General features: G+C 39.3%; 1 pseudogene; it reads left to right on the forward strand.

The window, feature by feature from the left end:
- Nucleotides 1-22,636, forward strand: part of LOC113177611 (plakophilin-4-like) — a 49,720-nt pseudogene that overhangs the window by 10,329 nt on the left and 16,755 nt on the right.

The raw sequence follows: 22,636 nt of genomic DNA on the forward strand, positions 1-22,636 counted from the left end.
TTCATTACTGTGTCTAGCTCTTCTATATATTTTAATGGACTTAGAAATAATGGGTGGATGTTCAGAGAAGAACATAATGACAATTGTACATTGGCAAAGTTAACATTTTTTTTTTTTTACTTGAGGAATGTCCTTAAGATCCATTTTAAATTTAAAGAAATGGTGAGGTTACTTCCAGGTATCCTGAGGACTGGGAAACTATTTCTGCTTTAATGATTCTCAATATACACAAAAAGGAGAGACATGAAGTATGTTTAGTTTTTGGAGGGAGAGACTAGCAGATGAGTGGGGAGTCCACATCTGTGGTGACCTTTTGAAGAGACCAGGTGTCTGTGGATCAGCCTGGATAAGGCAACTGGAAGGCAGGGGCTCCCCACATTCCATGACATCTCCAACCTTCTGATTGTTAGACTGTTCCCTGGTGCACTGGTCTTACCTCCTCACTCTTGGATCTGAGCTCTGGCATCTGGAGATTTGTTTTGTGTATTAAGGACTCTTAAAAGTTGCAGGGTGTTGATCAACTTTTCTCAAAAGTAATTTAATGATTAAGCTATTGTCATCCCTTAGGCCTCATGAAACCTATTTGATTTCATTTGTTTTTAACCCATGACATTTTGGGGTTTCTTCACTGCAGTCCCAGACTGTACCATTTCTGTCACAAAGGTCATAATGGCAGTATCTGTCAGACCCTCACCCAATCTACAGGCAGAAATGAACTCCTGAAAATCAACAGGAATTGTGGTCTCAACTGGTAGAGAACAAGCAGCAGTTTCAAGACCTCAGTGAAAATTTTCTTATATCTAAGTTGACAGCCTACTTTCTGGCCAATCAGCTGCAGACATACTGTAAATTGTGTACTGTAAATTGTCACAGTCTACAAGTGATGAGTGACCAGCTATTTCTTCTGAGAAACAAGATGTTTTCCAAATTGATTTTCCTCTTCTTTCATATAATTCCATCCTCAGCATATTTGTAGAAATTAGGGATTGATATTTTGCCTTCAATTCAGTGACAATGGAAAAATGAAGCACAGAGAATACAGCATCTTCTAGTTCATTCTTAGGTGTAGAATGGGAATATAGTTGATGTTCCACCTACTGACTGCGATTGGAGGCCTAGAATGGCCTGTTCTTCTCAAGAATAGCTTACACCTTTTTTACTGGGATCCTTTCTGTATCAGGTAACATCCTACAGCTGTATAACAAGCGTGTTGGTCTAAAGGTCCAGGAATAATTATTTTCTATTCAGTTTAAGTTTCTGTTGAGTGTAAGCGAACAGCACTTTCTGGTTATGCTGGGAACCAGGGTGACACTGCACTGTACCTTCTTTAAAGGAGCTAAAAAGTACAGTCTGGCATTAACTGAGACAGTAGTATCCAAAAGTGACATAGTTAAGGCCAGGGGCTCTAATGGTGAGGAGAAATCCCTGTTTCCAGGGACAAAGGCTCTTCTTATGAATGTACAAGTCTTCTCCCTGCAATGCAATATGTTTTTGTCAGGTGTGGTGCCAGGTGCATGCCTGTCATCCCAGCAGTTTAGGAGGCTATGGCAGGAGGATTGTGAGTTTAAAGCTAGCCTCAGAAAAAGCAAGGCACTAAGCAACTCAGTAAGACCCTCTCTCTAAATAAAATACAAACAGGGATGGGGATGTGGCTCAGTGGTTAAGTGCCCCTGAGTTCAATCCCCAGAACAAAGAAAATAAAAGTTTCTAGGACATCAGAGAATCTCTAGCACCCTATGGATCTGTCCCTGAGCTGGTGAACCTTAAGGGCTGCTGGAGAGTCAACCAATATAGAAGCTGCTGTATGGTCTGAAACATGTGATATGAGGTCAAAGTGATAATGAAGTTAGGTGGAGGAGACTGTCAGTCCCAGTAAAACGCAGGCTGCTCTGAAGGGTAGACCCTCCCCTCCAATAGTGAGCTTGGCAATGAAAGTCCATTGGCCTGTTCAGTAAGGTGGGCTGTTGGGACTAAAGGAATCATGGAAAAGGGACCTGTGCTAGTCACTATGATTAAGAAAGAACTTTGCCACTTCTGAGCTCCATTTGCCTCACTTACCTACATTTTTTCCCCAAAATTTATTTGCATTTTTTTAATATGGGAGGAATACAAAAAAATTAAGTATAGAAATCTGTTAAGGCAGACTATAATTTAGTAATGTTTTTTCTTAGTCTCCTAGGCTCTAATCCAGGTTTCTTCTGTCTTCTTCAGTTTCCTACTCTGTTTATGTGGTATATTATAGTACCTACATTTATGAGTTGTCAAGTAGATATGAGTTAATAATTCTCCTAAAGATCTTGCATCAGTGCCTGGCACAGAGTAAACACTGATTGTTCCTTGTTCTATTACTTCCCATTTAATACAACTTTATAAATGTTAGGCATATTTCTTTCAGGCATTTACAGTCTTAAGCCTTATACTTTACACGAGTTATCAAGATACAATTTTTTATGTTGGAGATGCTTATTTATTTTTCAAATTCTGAGCACAAGGGAACCTTTAACCCTGTAGCCCTAGGGGCTTTCCTGAGGGTACAAGGAATCAGTGCTTCGTGCCCAGCTTAGTATTTGACTTAAGGGGCTTTAGTTTGGATATTTACAGTGGTCCAGGATTCAGAGTCAGATGTGAATTTGATAGCAAATACATTGAATTACCTTCCCACAATATTTCCTGTGTCTTTGAGATTTTCTTTCTCATCTATAAATTGAGGATAATCAAATAGTATGTATTTTGGGAGATTTCAAGAGGTGTAAGACCCTGCATAGAGCCTGGGTCTGAAGTTTCTGTTGTCCTTGGGGGTGGGCCTGCCTCCTCCTCTGAAGGCAGTGCCCAGAGTAGCATGTCCAACTGTCCACTGAAGCAGGCTTGTTTGTCTTTTCTCAGAGTGGGAAAGCACAAAGATGTCATGGAGTCTGTGTTGGGGGAGAAGTTTCCGTGCAAAGAAGGGAGCTGGCAGAGAGGCTGACGCTAGCTGAGCAGCCTAGGAAAGGGGGCTATGTGCAGTTCAGGCAGGTATATTTTCTTCCTGTTGCCAGAATGACCTATTTGAAAGATGAACCCAACTATATTACACCCATTTTCAAAATTGACTTTAAGATACAACACAATCTGATAGGCTCTACTTAATGGCTTCATCATCTATTTTTTTAATTTTATTATTTTTTTTAACTTAGCTCCATACTATCTGATTGATCCCATCAAAGGTCTTTGATGGGGGCTGGGGATGTGGCTCAAGTGGTAGTGCACTTGCCTGGCATGCATGTGGCCCAGGTTCGATCCTCAGCGCCACATACAAAGAAAGATGTTGTGTCCACTGAAAACTAAAAAAAAAAAAAATATTAAAAAATTCTCTCTCTCTCTCTAAAAAAAAAAAGGTCTTTGATGGGATTTATATGTTGCGTGATCTTCTAAGGTCACTTGAATTTGCTATTCCTCCTGCCTGGAATGTTAGTTATTTTCCCAAGTTCAATCATTCATTTTCTTTTTTCCTTTAGCTTCTCTAATCACCCAGACACAATAGATACTACCTCTTCCCAAATCTCTTCTTTATTCTTTTTCTCCATATATTAATTTTTGTTATCTGGCATATTACAGTTTCTTGTAGATTTTTTTCTTTTATCTGTCATCTTCCCACTGCAATATAAAAATCTATGAAAGAAGAAAGTCTGTTATTTCTACAGTCTTTGGATATGTAATCTCCAGCACCTGGATGTTGGAATAACTCTGGTTTTGCAGCTGGCAGCTATGAGCAGCCCAGAGTGTTAGGAAAACCTACACTCATACAGGCCTAACTGGAACACCTGCAGGACAGGGCGCTCTGCTCTAGTGAGCCATCAGTGAAACCACATCTTCAGTGCTTGAGGTCAGCGTTGCCAAGCTACAAGGCCAGGAAACCTAGAGTTAGGTGCTTCAGGGCATGAAATCCTGGACTCATAAGGCCCCCTCCCCTAGGGACAATGATCCTTCCAGTCTGCCTTTCACTGTGTAGCAATATTTAGAGCTTCCTCAATAGTGTGGCTACATTAATCACAAGATGATTGGTTTCTAAATGTTATATAACCTGCTTGCTTATGTACGATTGGAAGATGCATTCTATATCAATTGTAATCACTTCTGCATTAAATGAGCTTGCCTGGAGGTCAACTGAGGTTGTCACCTGCCAGCGCTCTCACCAGCTCCCGGTGTCTGTGTGTTGACTCCGTGTCTCTACCCGCTGCAACTGAGGTAGCCGAGTGACCAACTCAACCACACCAGTGACCAGAAAGTACCCGCCTGGATATAGTAATTATTTAATTGCATCATTAAATGTTTATTTAATAACAAATTATCACTATAGAAGAGATAATATTTTTTTAAATATACTTAATATTTATTTGCATTGAAATAAACTTTTGAATGCATAAGTAAATAAAAGGGAATACATTCAATATCTTCTAATTTAAAACTGGAAAATTCTGCAGCTATTTTCAAATGAAAGTATTAAGCATGAGATATTAAAATGCTATTTTATGTAATGAATGTGTACAAACAACTTTTTCATAATAATTTGCCTTCTTTCATGGATTTCTTTCTCCTCAGCTAATATATTTATCTTCAAAATTTGTTAAAATACCTTAACCTCTGGCTAAGTTATTTTTTAAATAGAAGAGAGACAGAAAAATTCTTCCTCTTTCCCCAAGTGCTCGTGTGTGTGTGTGTGTGTGTGTGTGTGTGTAGTTTGCAAAATACTAAAATCAGTGCACTTATAACTAAGTAAATGTGAAAACCTTAGGCAATTTGTAAGAAACACAATATATGTTAGTAATCATAAGTGAAATACTTGAGTTTCCATATTCAGATTTCACAAAAATGTTTGTTATAACACATGTATGTTGATATACAACATCATTTCTAGAAGAAATTATGATACCAATTGACAGTAAAAAAATTTCTGTATCACTTTGTGAATCTGTTTTCTTCATTCAGATTCAGAATAAGACAATGGTAGCCAGTACAGAAAATTAATTCAAGCATGTTAATAAAATTTAAATGCAGAAACTAGTGGAAAATTATCGTGATACAGAGATGTAAATGTGCTAGTCAAGCTTCATAATGGTTATATGGCATGCTCATTCCCATTAGCATAGTGGGAATTCATTGCTATTAATAACTTATTTCTATGAAATGGGACACTTTAGTTGCCATTTAAATGGTGCTTAAATGTTCCCTTTAAGATACCAAATTTTTAAGAAAATCCATGTACTTAATGTATCTCATTACAATAAATTAAGAATAGTAGAAAAATATAAAATCTTTTTTTCTATTCCTCCTTGGTTCACTGTTTCAAACTTTAATCTAAGAAACTTTAAACTAAGCATACCTTATCTAGATTTCAGTATGTCCTTAGTTTTGTTCTTAATGATGCCCATGCTGATACTTTCAGTGTCAATGTGATTTGTGAGAACTTGGGAAAACCCACTTCCCAAGCAGCCTTTATTTTTGAGACTGTTCCAATATTTCTAGGCTTCTAAGCATAATTAAAATTAATGAAGAAAAAGTTAATTGATCTACTTAAAGGTGCTATTTAGGAGCTTACAAAACTTGAACAAGTCAATATATAGATATTTACTCTCTTAATAAACTGGCATGACTAATTTGACATGTGATTTTGCTCTGTATCCACACTTCCTCTGCTTCAGAATACCACATGCATTTTGGAAACTGCACAATGTTGGTAGTTTACCTATGCTTCCCACTGTTTTCATCCCTCTAATTTTCAGGGATTTCCTGGCATGGGTATTTCTGTCCACTGTGGAGTATGCGTCTGTTCTCAGAACCAGACATATAATATATATATATATATATATATATATATATATATATATATATATATATATATATATATATATATATATATATATATATATAGTGAAACCTGACCTTTCTCCCAAGGAACAGATGGAAAATTTTGTTCAATATTACTGGGGCTATTAAAAAAGAGTCCAAATCAGGTTAATTATTATTTAATAAATTATCCCCAAGACATCTTGACACAGAAACTTCCCTAATGCACAACAGTTAAACTTTCATCTGTGTTTCCTTGGATAATCAATTAATTTCTCTGAGCCTTACTTAACTGTAATAAAAAAGGTGACACTATAAGTGCCCTACATTTCTAGGATCTGTGATTATGCTGATTAGTGAGATTAAATGCAAGTATACAATGGAAAATAGTTTCTTGCAAATGAGATTATTAGTAAGAGGAATCAAGCTCTTTGAGTGTTTGTAGTTTTGGGGTTAAAAGCCAGTAATAAGTCCAGAAAGAACAGGGAAGAACCTGGTAAAGTCAGAAATCAAAAGTTCCTCTAATTATGGTGGTTCAGTTTATAATTTTTTTACTTTAACATTTTACAAAAGCGATATACATTCAGTAGAAACTGTACTTTGAATTTCAAATTTTATTGATGTATGTATTTTTACCTATTTTTGAGGTATGCATTGGTACCTATTGATGTTTTGACATATATGGACCTAAACTTTTATTATTTCCTTATGGTGAGTATATTAAAAATTCTGCCTTCTAACTGGTTTGAGATATATAATGCATTATTCTTAGTTATAGTAAAATGTTTAATATCATTAATCATCAGGGAAATACAAATCAGGAACACAATGAGAAACCACCTCACTCCAGTTAGAATGATTATTACACATGCTAGCAAGGATGTGGTGAAAGGGGAACTATGATATATTATTGGTGGGAAAGTAAGGTGGAACAACTATAATAAAAAATGGGATGGAGTTTCCTCAAAAAACTAAAAAATAGAACTGCTATACAATTCAGCAGTCTCTTACTAGGTATATAATCAAAAGAGGGAAAATCAACATGTCAAAGAGATATCTGTACTCCTGTGTTTATTACAGCACTATTCACAGTACCCAGGTGGAACTCACCTAAATGTTTATTATCAGAAGAAAAAAGAAAACATGGAGCATATACATGATGAGATGCTTTTTAGCCATAAAAAAGCAAGAGTTTCAATCTTTTCCCAGGCTGGGGCAGGTTGTAAGATACTGTCCTGTAAGGGTAGGTGGTATCAGTCCCCTGTCACCCAGGTGATCATGAAGATAAATAATTGATACTATACAGTGTTATGTGTTGTTAGTGTTGTTTAGACATAGGTATTCAATACATTACATGAATATTCAACAGTTTTTCATAAAAGAGGATTTGTGTTAGATTATTTTGCCTGACTAGATTAATGTAAGTGTTGTGAACACCTTTAAGATGGAGCAGGCTAAGCTATTATGTCTGGTATGTTAAGTCTGTTAAAGGTATTTTTTTTTTTACTTACACAGTATTTTTGACTTGCAATGGGTTTATAAGAATGTAATTATTTGTAAGTCCAGGGACATTTGTACTATGAAAAATTGCTATACTGACCTAGAATGCAGAATTAGTGTGAAAATGAGGAAAGTAAATTTCTGTGTGTTCTCTAGTAATTCAGTGCCTTGCCTGTATTTTTGTGTCACATTCTTGTATTTTTCTTCTTACACAGCAAGTGAAGTACCCAACCTGTTGCAGCCATTTCTCTTGAGGAGAGTAAAAGCTGAGTTAGCTTTCCAAGAAGACAGAAGTAGTGAAATACTACAGCATGCCAGGATTGCAGCAAAAATACTACCAAGGGTATTTTGATGAAAGACCTAGGTAATCAGAGGGCACATGGTCCATTTAGAAACTAAAAGAGGATGTGATTTTTGTTCAGGGATAGTAAGAATATAAGGTAGAATTTTGTATTCTGAATGATACTCAGGTCAGCTGCAGTGAGACAATGGCAGTGTTAAGTGTAGTTCAGACTTGGTTGTTGCATAATGAAATTTCCCCTTTTTCTCTTGCCTAGTTTTTCTTGTTGCCTGAAATGAAGCAAACATTTTTAAATGCCCGCTCATGCCTTTTGTCCTCTGTTTGCTTTTTTTGGTCCCTCTTAAATCCACAATAACATTTAAAGAAGGAAATTTTTAGAAATTTGCAATCATTATAACAAAGCATTCCTAAGTTCAATTTATAGACTTCCTTCTCAAAGCAAAGTGATGTGTAAGAAAATTCTATATAAATATGCTATTAATTCTCAGTGCAGTTGATTGCCATTTGGGAGGTTAGTATAATTTGGAGGAATATACTATGAAATGAGTAAGGATATTTATGAAGAGTTGGCTTTGTTGTTTTGTTTGTTTGCTTTGTTTTGTTTTGATTGGTTAGTCCATTTTTCTCTCTCTTCAAAATTTCAAATACAGTTGAAAATTAGATGTCAAAGAAAGCTAAACTTCAGAATATCATATTCCAGCTTCAAAAGTTCATGGATCTCCCATGTTTGTTTGATGGTAAGGCCGTGTCCTTTTCCCCTCACATTAGTTTTCAATAGTAGTTCTGTAACCAAAATCATAGCAGAATTCTTAAAAAAAAACTACCTGTATTTACTATGTCACCTTTCTTACTAGTTCTTCAAAAATGTGTGATAAGTCGAGTTTCAGTGACAAAAACTTTCAGTGTCTTGCAACAGCTCAACAGTTGTGTACTTATTCAGTTGTGTACTTATAAGTTGTATACTTATTGTGTAATTTTAGTAAAAAATAAATATGGATAGTATGGAGATCCCACAAATCAAGCAGGGGTAAGGTAAGGACAGTTTTTCTATGGACAATAGGGAATGTGGGCAATTACTTGAGAACTCTGTTTAATATATAATAAAACTGATGTGGGATAATGGGGAAAAGCTTGAACAATAGTTGGTTTTTGAGTCTGTGGGAGAGTATCAGCTACAGAACTAACAGTTTTAAAATGTAGTTCAGAGTGGTCTCTTAGATCCACTTGATGCCCAGCAAGTACTGCAGTAACCTGGACACTATGCCATTGGCATATTGAGGAATCTCCAGTGCCGAAATATGACTTGAGTTTACAATTCCCCTCCTGACCTGATGCATGGTGATAGGCAGACAGCCCTAAAGCTTCACTGAAAAGCAGATGCTGGGTCTTCAGGCAGACTCCCAAGTGCCTTTTTTACTGCTTGCCTAAGTAAGAATTGTGTCTCAGCAAACACAATTTGCCAAAGAGTATAGATATTTAGGGTTGCTTGGGAATATTAACTCTTTAAATGCCAAAACCTTTGGCTGCACATGTTTCAAAAACCCAGGCTAGTGGGGCTGGTGTTGTGGCTCAGTGGTAGTGTGCTTGCCTAACATGGGTGAGGCCCTGGGTTTGATTCTCAGCACCACATACAAATAAATAAAATAAAGGTCCATCCACAGCTAAAACAAATATTTAAAATAATGTGATTATAGTGAAACTGCCAGCTGTTTATAATTATTATGGCATTGTTCATATGACTTACATCTGAAATACCATATAATAGTTGTGGTGCTTTTATAGTTGCAGAGTACTTTCATATGGTATTAAATAATTTGAAATCAGTTTTGGAAGATGGAATTTTTCTTATTTATGAATCAAAAAGACCTTAAATTGATTTTAAATTAATAATTTGAGTTTCATGATCTGATTTTTTGTATACCGTAATTCTGATGGAATAGATATAGGAATACAAAATTGATGTTCTTGATGAAAGAGAGATTAATTATCTTCATGAAAAGAAAGTGCATCCTTATTTAGAAAGCATTTATTAAGTGCTTTGTACTATATGGATATATAAAAGAAGTATTAGATGTAGTCCTTGAGTATAAGGATTTACATCCCACTGATTGGAAAATTTTTTCCATAATTCTCTGAAATGTGAGGTTATTACCAAGGAGTATTTTAAAAAAGTAATAATTAAGGCAATTAGTGGAGGCAGCTTTTCAGTGTATGTCTTATCTCTCTATTAAAGACAATACTAATATGTAATCAGATTTCTTTGGCCTCAGTCTCTTCAAAGGTCATGGACCACACCCTGCATCAGAGCCATTCATTCACATCTCATGGTTAGTCTTAGGAGAAACTCAAAGGATCTGGTCAAATGCATCATCAGTGCTGGGAGAATTCCATTTGTGGTTTTAAGATTTTATTGTTTATATTTAGAGAGCATATAATGTTTGAAACATATAAAATTAGGAAGAAAGAAATCCCTGATTTTCAGTTAATCTCCTTGGAGGCCTTGGAGCTAGATTATTTAGGAGCTGAACCTGTCCTGGATGTTAATCTTTTCCAAACACTGTCTGTCATTTAATGGGTTTCCTTCCAGTTTTCAAGAAATGAGGTTATTACCACATATTGCCAGCAGGTGGCAGTGATAGCCTATGAATATGTCCCAAACAACTAAATACAGCTTAAAATATCCTCCTTAGTGAAGAAAGGCTGCACTAGCCAATATTAACTCATGAGGAAGATAATTTTTCTTAGAAAGAGAGAGAGGGGGGAGGGAGGGAGAGAGAGAGAGAGAGAGAGAGAGAGAGAGAGAGAGAGAGAGAGAGAGAGAGAGAGAGAATTTATTTATTTATTTATTTGTTTTTAGTTATCAGCAGGCACAACATCCCTGTTTGTATGTGGTGCTGAGGATCGAACCCCGGCCCCACGCATGCCAGGCGAGCGCACTGCCACTTGAGCCACATCCCTAGCCCCAAGGAAGATAATTTTTATGGAACACAAACAAAATTTTTAGATGAAATGACTGCCTAGATAGTATTAGCATACAGCAGATGAAAAGTTTCTGGAGCTAGGTACAGTAGTGCACGTCCACAGTCCCAGCTGCTCAGGATGCTGAGGCAGGAGGGTGGCATGAACCCAGGAGATCAAGGCAAGCCTGGGCATCATTGCAAGACCCTGTCTCAATCTCAGGAATAATAACCACATGTTGTGGAATATGGGATGGAATCCTGGCTCTTTCATCTTCTAATGGTGCAATTTCAAATAAGTCCCTTAATCTAGCTGTGTTTCCATTTCAGTATCTGCAACATGAGAAAACTAGCAAAGATGCAGGGTTATTGTGAGGGTTAAATGTTAATATATGTAAAGTGCTTTGAACAATGCTTGGCAAGTAGTAAAGTAGAAGTGTAGCTCTTATTGTTGGGTATAATTTAGCATCTCTTAGTAATCAGTCATTAGTATTTCTTTGTACTAAATATCATTTTTAATTTTTTTTATTCTGATTTGTTATACATGACAGCAGAATGCATTTCAATTCATAGTACACATACAGAGCACAATCTTTCATTTCTCTGGTTGTTCGACTTTAATTTTATATGAAGGCTTTTATGAGAATGTTTCTGCCTCCCTTGTCTTGATCTCCACCTGAAAATCAGTAGTTCTTGTGAAAAGGAATCCTTCATTCAGTTCGTGGAACAAGCCCTTTTAGGTTTGTTTTAGCAATGAACTCTAATGACCCTGGCAAGAATGAGTCTGTACCATACTAGTTTTCACATTAATTAAAAAGAAGCCTGTAATTTGCTTCTTAGTATTTTAAATTCCTGTAATCCAAGGTAATTCCTTGGCCCTTTTCCTGCACTACTGTAGCAAGACCAGAAAGTTGTTGCATTGAGTGTTCTTGTCTTGAATTTATTTTATGACATTTTCTTTGATTAATGTAGAAACTAGTACAGGAAGACACACTCAAGTTTTCTCTAGTCAGAGACATGTATCATTCTCTCTCCTCATTAACTAGTGTCAGGGTCTTCCTACCTTGCTGTAGCTTGCAAGTGTGGTTAAGTGCTTTTCTTACTGCCCACTGCAGACCTCTCATTTTATAAAATATATTTTTTTAGTTTATATGAACACAATATCTTTATTTTGTTTATTTATTTATTTTTATGTGGTGCTAAGGATCGAATCCAGTGCTTCACACGTGTGAGGCATGTGCTCTATCACTAATCCACAACCCCAGCCCAGACCTCTCAGGTTTAAAAATATATGTTTAGTTGTAGATCAACACTGTTGTAGTCAGCTTTTTCTGCATTGTGACTATAAGACCTGATGAATACAATGGTAGAAGAGTAAAGTTTATTTGAGGGCTCATGGCTTCAGAGTTCTTAATCCATAGAAGGCCGGCTCCATTCCTGGGGGCCTGCAGGGAGGCTGAACATCATGGCAGAAGAGTGTGGCTGAGGGAAGCAGCTCACAATATGATCAGAAAGCAGAGAGAGACTGCACTCTCCAGATACAAAATATATACCCCAAAGCCATGCCTGCAATGAATCACCATTTCCAGCAACCCCACCTGTCTCCAGTTACTTCTCAGTTAATCCCATGAGGGATTTATTCACCGATTAGGTTATGGCTACGATCCAATCATTTTCCCCTTCAAACCTTATATTGTCTCACATATGAGCTTTTGGGAGACACAAAATCTAAACTATTACAGATAATACCTTTATTTTTTTTTAATTTATATGTGGTGCTGAGGATTGTACCCAGTACATCACATGTGCTAGGGGAGTATTCTAAAAAATTGTATATTGAAGATTCTGGCTCTTAAAGATATTTTGCTGTCAACTTTTAAAAAATTATCAATTCAAAGAGCTATTTTCTACAATTTCAAGATGTGAAATACTATAGCTTTAAAGAGTTTTCCTTAAAATTAACTTGGGAGTATATCTACCAGTTCTCAGACTTATATCATGCAACATATTGTTGTCAATGTCATAAGGTTGCTAGTTAGTAAGCCTACTTATTAAGTATCTATCTTTGAGTTGTCCCATGGTCATTGATTATTTTTTTTCATAGTTACTATCCCCAAGAGCACAGAAATAAAGTAAGAAAATTTGTAGGCTGCTGTAACAGCCTCATGTCCAGAGGTCCTTACTATTGGCTATTCTATCTTTAAATGATGTCGAATGGGTATGAGGACATTCAGCTAATTCTGCTAGCAAATTTCTCTCTATTCCAGAGCCAAAAGCACTCATGCAAATGCTTAAACACCTGAATAGGATGTGCAGATTGAGTTCATATCTCAATCTGCAAATGTTTCTACATAGGGAGGTCTCTTGAAGGGTCATTTGTTATTGCTACTTGTAGTGGTGGGGTTGTGTTGAAAATGATTAGTGTTGTTCTAGCTGTTATTATTTGTTTTTATTTTTAACTGTTTCAAGGAAATAATTGTAGAGTAATAGCTTTATTTTAGTTGTGGAAAGCTTAAGGCTACAAGTATTTTTCTGAAGGAATCTTTTAAGATTTTTATTTAAAAATTTATGGAATGACATGATTTTCAATTAAGGTTCTTAAATTATTTGTTGTTGTTGTGACTCAATGATATAGAACAATGTGTGTTAAACTGTGTTCTGTAGCCCGCCTGCATCAGAATCACCTGGGATACATTATAAAGATGCAGATACTAGATTAGAGTCCCACACCCACTAATGTGCTTGGTATTGCAGGCGAGGGAAGTTGCTCCCACAATCTCCACAGCTGATTGTGAAACAGAACCCTCTTGAAATGAAAGCTTCAAACTCTTTTAACCTCTGAACTTATTCATACTGAGGAAGGAGGCTGATGGACTGCCCCTGGCCCTGATAGGCACCACATAGGAGAACCTGAGACTGAGACACGTTTCTGATTAACTTGGCCTAGCTACATATACACTGGGACATTTCCTACCTTGTATCCTACTATGTCCCCCTGTTCTTATAAAAGCTTTCCATTCCACCGAGTCACCAAATATGAAGAAGATTTCTGAAAGAAAATGTTCAGAATCTTCCTCAAACCCAGAAAGGAAAGAAACCTGTATTTTCCTTGCTCTCCTAACTCCTGAGTTTTAATGGAGCACAAAACCCATAAAATATGTCTTTCCCTGTGAAAACTATAAGGAACATAAAGTATTAGGATCACTCCATCATATCTTAGATTGGAGATTTTTTCAAAATGGCAAAGAGGAAAAAATGTGATTTTTTTAAGCTTAAACTTCTATGAGTTTCTTCATATCACTTTTTTATTCTTAATACTTGTTCTAGGGACTAGTGTAGAAATGGGAAACAAAGCAGACAGAAAGAAACTATTTATTTATAAAAAGTTTGCTTTAATAGCTACCAAAAGCCTGCTATTCTGTCTCTTCCTCCCTGACCATGAGTTATGTTGTCCTTGAACATACAGCTATGACAACCTAAATAAATCTCTATCATACATTTATACATAAATGTCTACATCCTAGGAGCACTCTGAAGACACAGATGGGGCTTCAATACAACTGGGCCTTGCTCACACCACTTATAAACAAGTCAGGGGTGCCATATGCAAGACTTTGCATAGGCTGATGTGGACATCAGTCCCATACTCCCCTGAGGTAGGTTAGGTTAACACAATGGTACAGCCTCCTTAATGGGGGAGGGAGGGTCAATGCAATTGGGAGAATATATTAATAAAAGAAGCAGATTGTGTTGGGCTACAGGTGAGAGGACCTCGAGAAAGCACCACATTCCTTCCCCACATGAACTCAAAAGAGCTCAGACCTGATGGTGCTGTGCAAATTCCAGTCTGGCTTGACCTACAGGAACTACCTGGTCAGGTGTGGATCTGTGAAAGGTGTTTTCTGAGATCCACTGACACTGTCCAGCAGTGCACCACTTACTAGGGTGCTTCTAGAACTCCAAAGAGCCCCAGCATTGACACCACATGACCCTTGTGTAGGAGGCAACTATTTCCTCTGATTTACCATCTGAGGAGAGCTGCTGAGGTGAGAACCATGCTATGGCAGGTGCTGTGCCACTGAGGCTGTTTAGCAGCTGTGTCCCAGAGTCTACTATGCAAATCTTAGGTGTGCTTTGGTTAGTTCTGAGCCTGGTGGAATATGGCTACTGGTATTTTCTCACTGGCAGGAAATCATTCTATCTTTCTGTCTACCAAACTGGGACCTATCTCTGACCCTGCACCAGCTTTGGAGGAACCAGGGCCAGATGATCCTCAGCAGACACACAGTTGTACAAAAGGAGAGAGAGGCCCTGGCTTCCTGATGGTTTAGGGACATATGATGGCTTTGCTTCTTGTGAGACTCCAGGAAGGCAAGGGTGTCAAGGCTGGAGTGCACATCAGGGCCTTTAAGAATTTCACCTGCAAGCAAACATAAAAGAATTCTCTTCAGATGGGTCTTTCAGACACTGCTGATGGTACCTAGAGACTTCAATAAGGGCAAAGAGTATAGGAAGACAGGAACATGGTGGGAGGTGGTTAAGAGGATGAGCCAAGGGGATGCACCGGGTCTGGAGGGTATTCCAGATTCCAGTGTAGAGGATAAGCTTCCCTGTGCACCCAAATCCCTGCTGCCTCAGCCTCTTCCCCACTGCATGCCATAGGGTCAGATTCTACCACTTTCTTTTCATGAGCCAGATCATGCTACAAGTTATGTGGTCTGGGGAGGAAAAAAAAAAGGCCTTTGTATTTTTCCAGGAAAAGAAGGATGGAGCATCAAATACTCACATGAAAACAGCCTGTGGTAGAAAGGAGAGAACATATTGGGGAAAGTGTTCCTGTTAATTGTGTGTTCCAGTTTACTTAAGGAGGGGTCAAATCAGCAGGGACCTCAGAGGTCATCTAAGTCTAGGTCTAAATTTTTCAGTTAAGGGGCAGCAGTTCACAGAGATAAAGGGGCCACTCAAAGGGACACGGTCAGAGCCAAGGCATCAGTAAAAAGAGAGAGGGACCTCCACACTGGAGGTAGCCAGTGGGGATGAGAGGCTGCTGGGTTAACTTGGCAGGGACAGGATGAGGCTGTACAGAGGCAATCTTATCCCTGAGAGGCTCAGGAAGAAAAGGAATCATCAGTGAATAACCAAAGAGAATTAGAAAACAAAGGCTTGTTAAACCTTGGCCCAACCTTGATCACACTGTGGAGGGGGTCAAGGCTGTCTGTACAACTTATGAACATTCCTAGGAGCATGTTCAGCTGCTCTGATAAAGTTTACCATCTAAATTTAAAAAGGTTTAATTACTGATTTTTAAACCAATTAGTACACATCAATGTTTTATCCAGAATATTTCCATGTTATTATTAGCATTTAGCATTTAAGAAAATGTAGAAAATGTCTGGTGCACACTTTAAAACAAAGAACCTTTCCCTTAAACTTTATTGTTTATTTATTATCAATTATTATTTTATATCAGTGAGACCAAGTGGCTGTTTCTTCATTTTTAAAAAAAGATATGATGTGTCAAAATCAAATTGCTGTTCTTAAACTAATATGGTGCACTAAAGCCACCGCTTTTAAAAACATATATCATAGCCCATCCAGTAAATGCCATCTGTCATCTGAACAAAGAAAATGCCATTAAGATTAGCTTTAACACTTCATGTGAATGAAGCATCTGTTTCAAACTAAGAGTCTGAATCTACTCAGGGCTCATGAGTTTAATGGTATCATTACTTGGAGTGTGGTATCAAGCACTTTGTTTCCATGGAGTGTAGCCATAGTTGTGTGGTTCTACAACAGCTTCCAGAACTTCTAACCAGTGTTAGCATGCCTTGATTAAGGTAGAGAGATCACAGACCCAGCCAATGAAGATCTGTTCAAACTGCCTGGGTCATCTTTCAATAAGTAGCCTGGGCTATGACATGTGTCACCTGGACTCCCAGGTAGTCCTCAGGCTTATGATTCTCCTGACCAATTGGTTTACACTGGGCACTCCCTTGGAGCCACATTGAAGCACTGTCACCTTTCCAGGAAGTCTGGTCTTTCTTAAGGTCATCTGTGTGCACCTAGTGTGCGTGCACTTTTGTATCTGGTCACCTTTGCACACAGTCACCCAATTACACACTGTGCTTAAACAATCTTATTGCTGGCTGGGTCAGTGTGAGGGAATTGAGCATGCAGCACTGGCATTTGATGTCCCTTGAAAGTCAGTTAAATCAATCAATGGTTTTAGTCCTCCCTCCCATTTCTTTAAATTAAAAAAAAAATCAGAGGCATTTTTTTCAGCCACTTATTTAAAAATCTTAGTGAAGATAAGTGAACTCAAGGGCACAGAAATGACTAGCTGACTCAAGAGTTATTAGACAGATGCATAAAACAAGTTCTAAATGCAGGCACAGGTAGCAACTTGGACAATCAGCATTTTAGGAAGAACTGGGTTTGTTGTAAGTTCTTTGTGGCTAACGGCATCAACTGTAAAGGTTCCTGTGTCTCAATGACCACGATTTAGTTTTTTTTTTTAATAAGGATCTATCGATTGATGCTTTTTGTTTTATAAGAATCTTGCACAACCAAGGTTCCACTCTTTCTTTCCTTAGAAGACTAAGGTGGTTGCCTGGCTCAAAGCAGGGCTCATGTGTACCTAGTGGGCAGGAAACCAAGAACTGGGTAGCAGGGTCCAGAACCCAAACAGCTATACTCTGTGGAGTACCAGCACCCCAAGGAAAAGTGGTGTGTGTGTGTGTGTGTGTGTGTGTGTGTGTGAATGCCCAAATATTTAAGGAAAAAGAGCTTTATCATGTAACAGACCAACTAATCTGGGAGCTTACAGCACACCCAATCACTCTGACCCATGTGGGAAATAACTGTAGTGTTAACAGAGGAGCCAGTATGACCCTGCAGGTGCACTTGGGGAAAGGACACAGGAGATTTGCATCAGGATGTAACTCACTCCCCAGAACAAACTTAGTTCAAGGCAAATTATGCAAAAAGAGTTTTCTCATCTGAGGTAGTATGGACAAGGGGGAGCATGTAGGGGTAGATCCTACCCTCTCCTTGCTTTGGGCTCATTTATTCAGTCTCTAGAAGGAATTTCTTCATGAAACTTAGAAGACCTGATGCTTCCCAACTGTCTGGGACAGCAGATTTTGTACAATTTCAGGCCTAACATCTGGCCCTCTCTGGGGCCTCTGTCTCACCCATAGCAGCCTCAACCCCAGAGACCTGGTTTCTGCTGATGGCTGGGAAAGAATGAGCAGAGGCATCTCAAATCCCAGTTTGCAGCCCCTGTCACAAATTTTCCTGAGCCATGGAATGAGCCTGGTGTCTCAGGAGTGCCCAAAGCAGAGGTGGTAATGGCATTGCAATTCTTCACATTCTGAGGTATCTAGTGCTGCCAGAAGTCTGGTTGGGTAACAGAGAAGCTACACCATGATGTCAGTGATGTTTCATGTGCATTTCTCTATAAGAAGCAGAGGCAGGAGCAGCTCCAAGCTCTCCCTTCTCCTACTTGTTTGGTTGGTGCTGGGCTGACTGTGGGACACTTTAAACACATAGCAAGTAGAAAACTACATCAGTGTCACTGTGTATCCTCCAGCATTAGACCCAGAGTAACCAGCTATTGAAGTAAAAGTGAAGAAGGGCCCATCTGTGTTGTCACATAGTCGCCTCTGCTCACACAGAAGCAACTTCACATGCACCCCATGGACATTTCCTCTGTCAAAGTCCCCCAATCTGCAATAACCAAGGAAATCTCTACTGAAGGTTAGTTCCAGGAATCTCACTTTGAAATCAGCAGCATTAGCAATGTTTCAGAAATATTTCTTCTGTCCAGTTTAATCATAGTTTTACTCAAGCTCTAAAAAGTATTAAAATAAACTTCAACTTTCCCCTAACTACATTTATTTATAAATATCTGAGAAGGTACCTGTCCACATGAAATTTGATTTTTAGAGCTAATAAAAATCCTGGATAAAAAATTAAATAAAAAACATCCTGGATATAAGCAGAGACCCGAAGCCTGAGCCCTCTGTGCACATGACAGGGGAGCAGACCAGGCCACCCTTCCTAAAAGCAGGGTAGGGGTGGGTGCTAAGATGCTGATCGCAGCACAGGAACAGGCAGTGCTTGGGGACTCAGAGGTCCTGACGTAATAGTGCATCAGGGCCACCATAATGCTTCTCAGGAACCCCATTTTTCTGCTATTTTTAGACCTCAGTACAGCTAGTGCCAAAGTTGAGCAAGGAATTTAACCAAACTATGAGAAGAAAATGGGCCAGGACAGAAAGGAACACAGGAAGGAAAGAGAAAGTAAAGAGGATTTTGTTTGTTTGTTTGTGGTGCTAGAGATTGGACACAGGGCCTAGTGCATGCAAGGAAGCACTCTATCAACTGAGCTATATCCCCAGTCCTAGTGAAGAAGATTTGAGGGGAGGAATGAGAAAGCCGGAGGGAACACTATGGTAGGTCACCACTCATCAGCACCTGTCACCTGGAATGATGGTGAATGGAGGGCAGACCATCTGGGACTAGATGCAGCTTTTCAGAGCAATAAAAAACATGTGCATGATATCAGCTGGACTTTCAGGGAGAATTGGGGCTGTTTTTTTCTCCATCTCAGGGACCAGACAATCACATTTCTGTGAATCCCATATCCAGGAAGAGGTTAACCTAACAATATTGCCTAATTACTTACTGGCCCTCCTGTGCCCCACCAACCTCCTCAGGGTGACCTAGGATCATAAGCCCAGCTGACCCCCCACTTGCCTCCCTCACCTTCCTTGCAGGGACACTGCCAATCTGACAAGCATAAACAGGAGGATTCCACTTGAGGATGTCTGTGCTTGTGCTCCACAGATCCCCAACTTGGGAGAGGAATGAGTCCAATGACCATCTGCTGAAAAGCATCCAGACTTTGCTTTCTGACATCTTGAACTGCCTCCTCAAGTCTGGGCAGAGTGTCCACCTGCTGCCCTGAAGTCCACTCCAAAGAGACTAAAAACAAGGGGAAACTCCTCCTCTTTAGAAAGAAGGAGAAGGAAGAGACATTTTTCTTGAAGTAAAACAACTCTGCTACCAAATATGCTTCCACACAGCCATGGTAAGAAGTGCTGGGCACCTGGTCCAGAAACCACCAGTACCCAACCTGAGGACATCAAAGAGAAGGAATTCCCAGGCAGCCTGGAATTGATTTGATTCTGGAGAGAGGAACTGGTAGAGTTTGCAACAGACTCTCCACCAACCCTTCCTGCACTTTGGATTTTTGGGTTTCACAGTTAAGTTATTTTGTCTACACCTATACCATAACTTCCCTCCTGCCTGTGAGAGCTCTCCCATGCACCTGTCATTCTCCTCATTTCACAATGCCCAACAAATAATGGCTGTTCCCACTGAACAGGGAAAGTCTGGCTGGCCTTAGGCTGATGAGGGAGGGGCTTGTGGTAAGCAAGATGAAGCTGTGGATTTATTAAGGCCGGGGACATGGAAAAGAAAACCTCCAAAATAACCAAGGTCATTTGCAGCCATTATCTCCAAGGAAATGTGGCCAAACCCACTTCTAAGCCCTAGTAGTGATCCACAACCAACAAACATCAATAGTTTTAAAGTTGGGTCTAGGTTCCTGTGGCATTCATCTTGGTGCCTTTGAGACACTGTATTTTTATCTCACCAGTCTCCCTATCAGCCCAGGTGCAACCTTATGATCTATTAAGGGCTAGTATGGAACCCTGATTGCTCAACACTTGAAGGTGCTGATAGGAAGCAGCAAGGAGAACTGAGCCCCACTCCTTGCCTGCATCATGAGACAGACAGGTGCATATCAGCATGTATCCAGGATTATAGTAAAGAGCTTCCAAACATTCTAAGTAGTTTAAATCCATGGTTCCCAGTAGTTAAACTAAATATTTCAATAAAGTGCATATGGGACAAATATGCTAAGATCCAGTAAGAATTTCTCAGTGCTTTGGAGATAAAAGCATAGATAGAAGATTCCACTGAGAGCTCAGGGCCCAGGCAAATCACATCTGTGTTCTGCCAAAGACCCCACATCCTGGAAGTTTTATAAAGCTGAAATGAGGATGAATTGCACATCACGGAAAATTGTCAAAGGAAAAACACTCCTTGAGTCTGGAAGAGAGGGCTGCCTCGAAAGTGCAAAATACTCCTAGAAATTGCCTAAAACAAGCCTACTTAATTCTCAATTCTAACTAGATGTTTCTAAAAATCACCCTCCAGACCACTTCAGCAATTTCATCACTCTGGTATCCTTATGCTTTTTGCATCGTTTTTACATTTTAACGATATACATATATGACTTGTCTAATGGTACATATGACTTACTTTTGTGTTTCTATTATTCATTTTTTAAACTTATCCCTCTTATTAAAACACATTTTTTATTATAATTAGTTAAAAGATTTCCTATGTAGTTCATCCAAAGCCCCTGTTTAAAATGAATCTAGCAAGAAATGCATGTTTAATTATGCATTATTTCACAATACTTTGATGATGATTTTCATTATTATTACTGTATGGAAAAATAAGACAAGATGAAGTTTAAATTGTTTCACTTGATAGTTTTGCTATAACAGTCAATGCCTCCATCAAATAAAAACAAATATGCAGCATCAATTAATCAAATTAATAGGAAAATATAGTGCAAATGTGCACCCACAATGAGATGGAAAGGCAAAAGCCAAAACCAAAGGCAAAAATATGGAGAATATCATGAATTCTGTGTGCATTCACGCAGTTATCACAAATATTTATTGGTAGAAATGGAATTTCAAAGAATGGTCTTCAGACACGTGTAGTAAAACTTCCTTAAATACAAAGAGCCCCTTCAACCTGTAAAAATGTTGAAGATTGGTAAATAATGAGTAAAAATATAAAATCATGCAGAAAAAAAGAAAAAAAAACACTTTTTGATAAACTTTTTAAAAAAATTTCTAATTGAAGTTCTCTAAAGGGAGACATTTAGGTAAATTTCCCACTTTGTGTGTATTGATTGCTGGGAAAATGGAGTTTAGACAAATCAATTTGTGCCATTCCCAACTCCCTCTTGGGAACAGCTTGACCATCTCCTATGTTCCTGGAAGAAATCTGTCAGGAGAGGCTGCGCAGCATTGGGTGGGCGCACTGCAGGAACCAGGTGCACACTTCTGTGTGCACATCCTGGGGCAGCCTCCTCTGTGCTTTTTACCTCCCCTGCACTTCTCTGACCTCCCAGCTGGGTCTCTGCACCAAGTCCTCAGCTCCTAGCCTGGAAAAGGCCCCCTCATGTCTTTTTCTTCCAGCATGGTGCCTGCCTTCCTTCCACACTTCTGCCTGGCACTTTATCTCTGCCTCTTCTGCCTTCCTCTTTTCTTCCTTGGTCTCCTTGTACTGCCACTTGGGGATCTGCAGGTGGCTTCTATCCTTGGCATTGCCCCTGAGGGCTATTTTCTCCCCCTGGAAGGTGGGCACCTGCACCTTGCTGATGTAGACCCTGGGGACCACCACACCCAGCCACACACTTCTGTGGCACAGGAGCTGTAGGGACAGTAATCTGGCCTTCTGCCAGGCAAAGGCTGACCCTTGGGCCCATGGTAGGTAGGGAAACAGGGAGCTGACTCATGGAACCTTCTCTCTGAAGGCCCCCATAGCATCAGAAGTCCAGAATTGCTGTTCAACACCTTCCACTTTGTCCCTCTCTTGGAAAAGAGTGTCCTGGTTTCCCCTAGCTGTAGGACTTCCTGCACTGACTACTGCCTTTTTCCCACCCGGGGAGGAACCTCAGGGTACACAGTTAGGCAGATGCTGGCTACAGAGAGACTATAAAAGTTTGTGGTCATTCTGACCACATGGTCAAGGACTACCCAGTTCTCCAGGCACCAGCTTAAGCAAGGACCACAGAAACTCAGTGAGCCCCTGATAGCAGTTTTTAGAGGCTACAGGCTTCAGAACTGCCTCAGGGGACAATGGGACCTCTGGCTTGTACATCTCCTCTAACTGTTCAGGGCAGGGTCACTTCAACAGCCTCTCCATGGGTCTGATGGCCTTCACCCAGCCTGTGTGAGTGGAC

The sequence above is a fragment of the Urocitellus parryii genome, chromosome 11 (genome assembly GCF_045843805.1).
Source record: "Urocitellus parryii isolate mUroPar1 chromosome 11, mUroPar1.hap1, whole genome shotgun sequence".
Classification (NCBI taxonomy): Eukaryota; Metazoa; Chordata; class Mammalia; order Rodentia; family Sciuridae; genus Urocitellus; species Urocitellus parryii.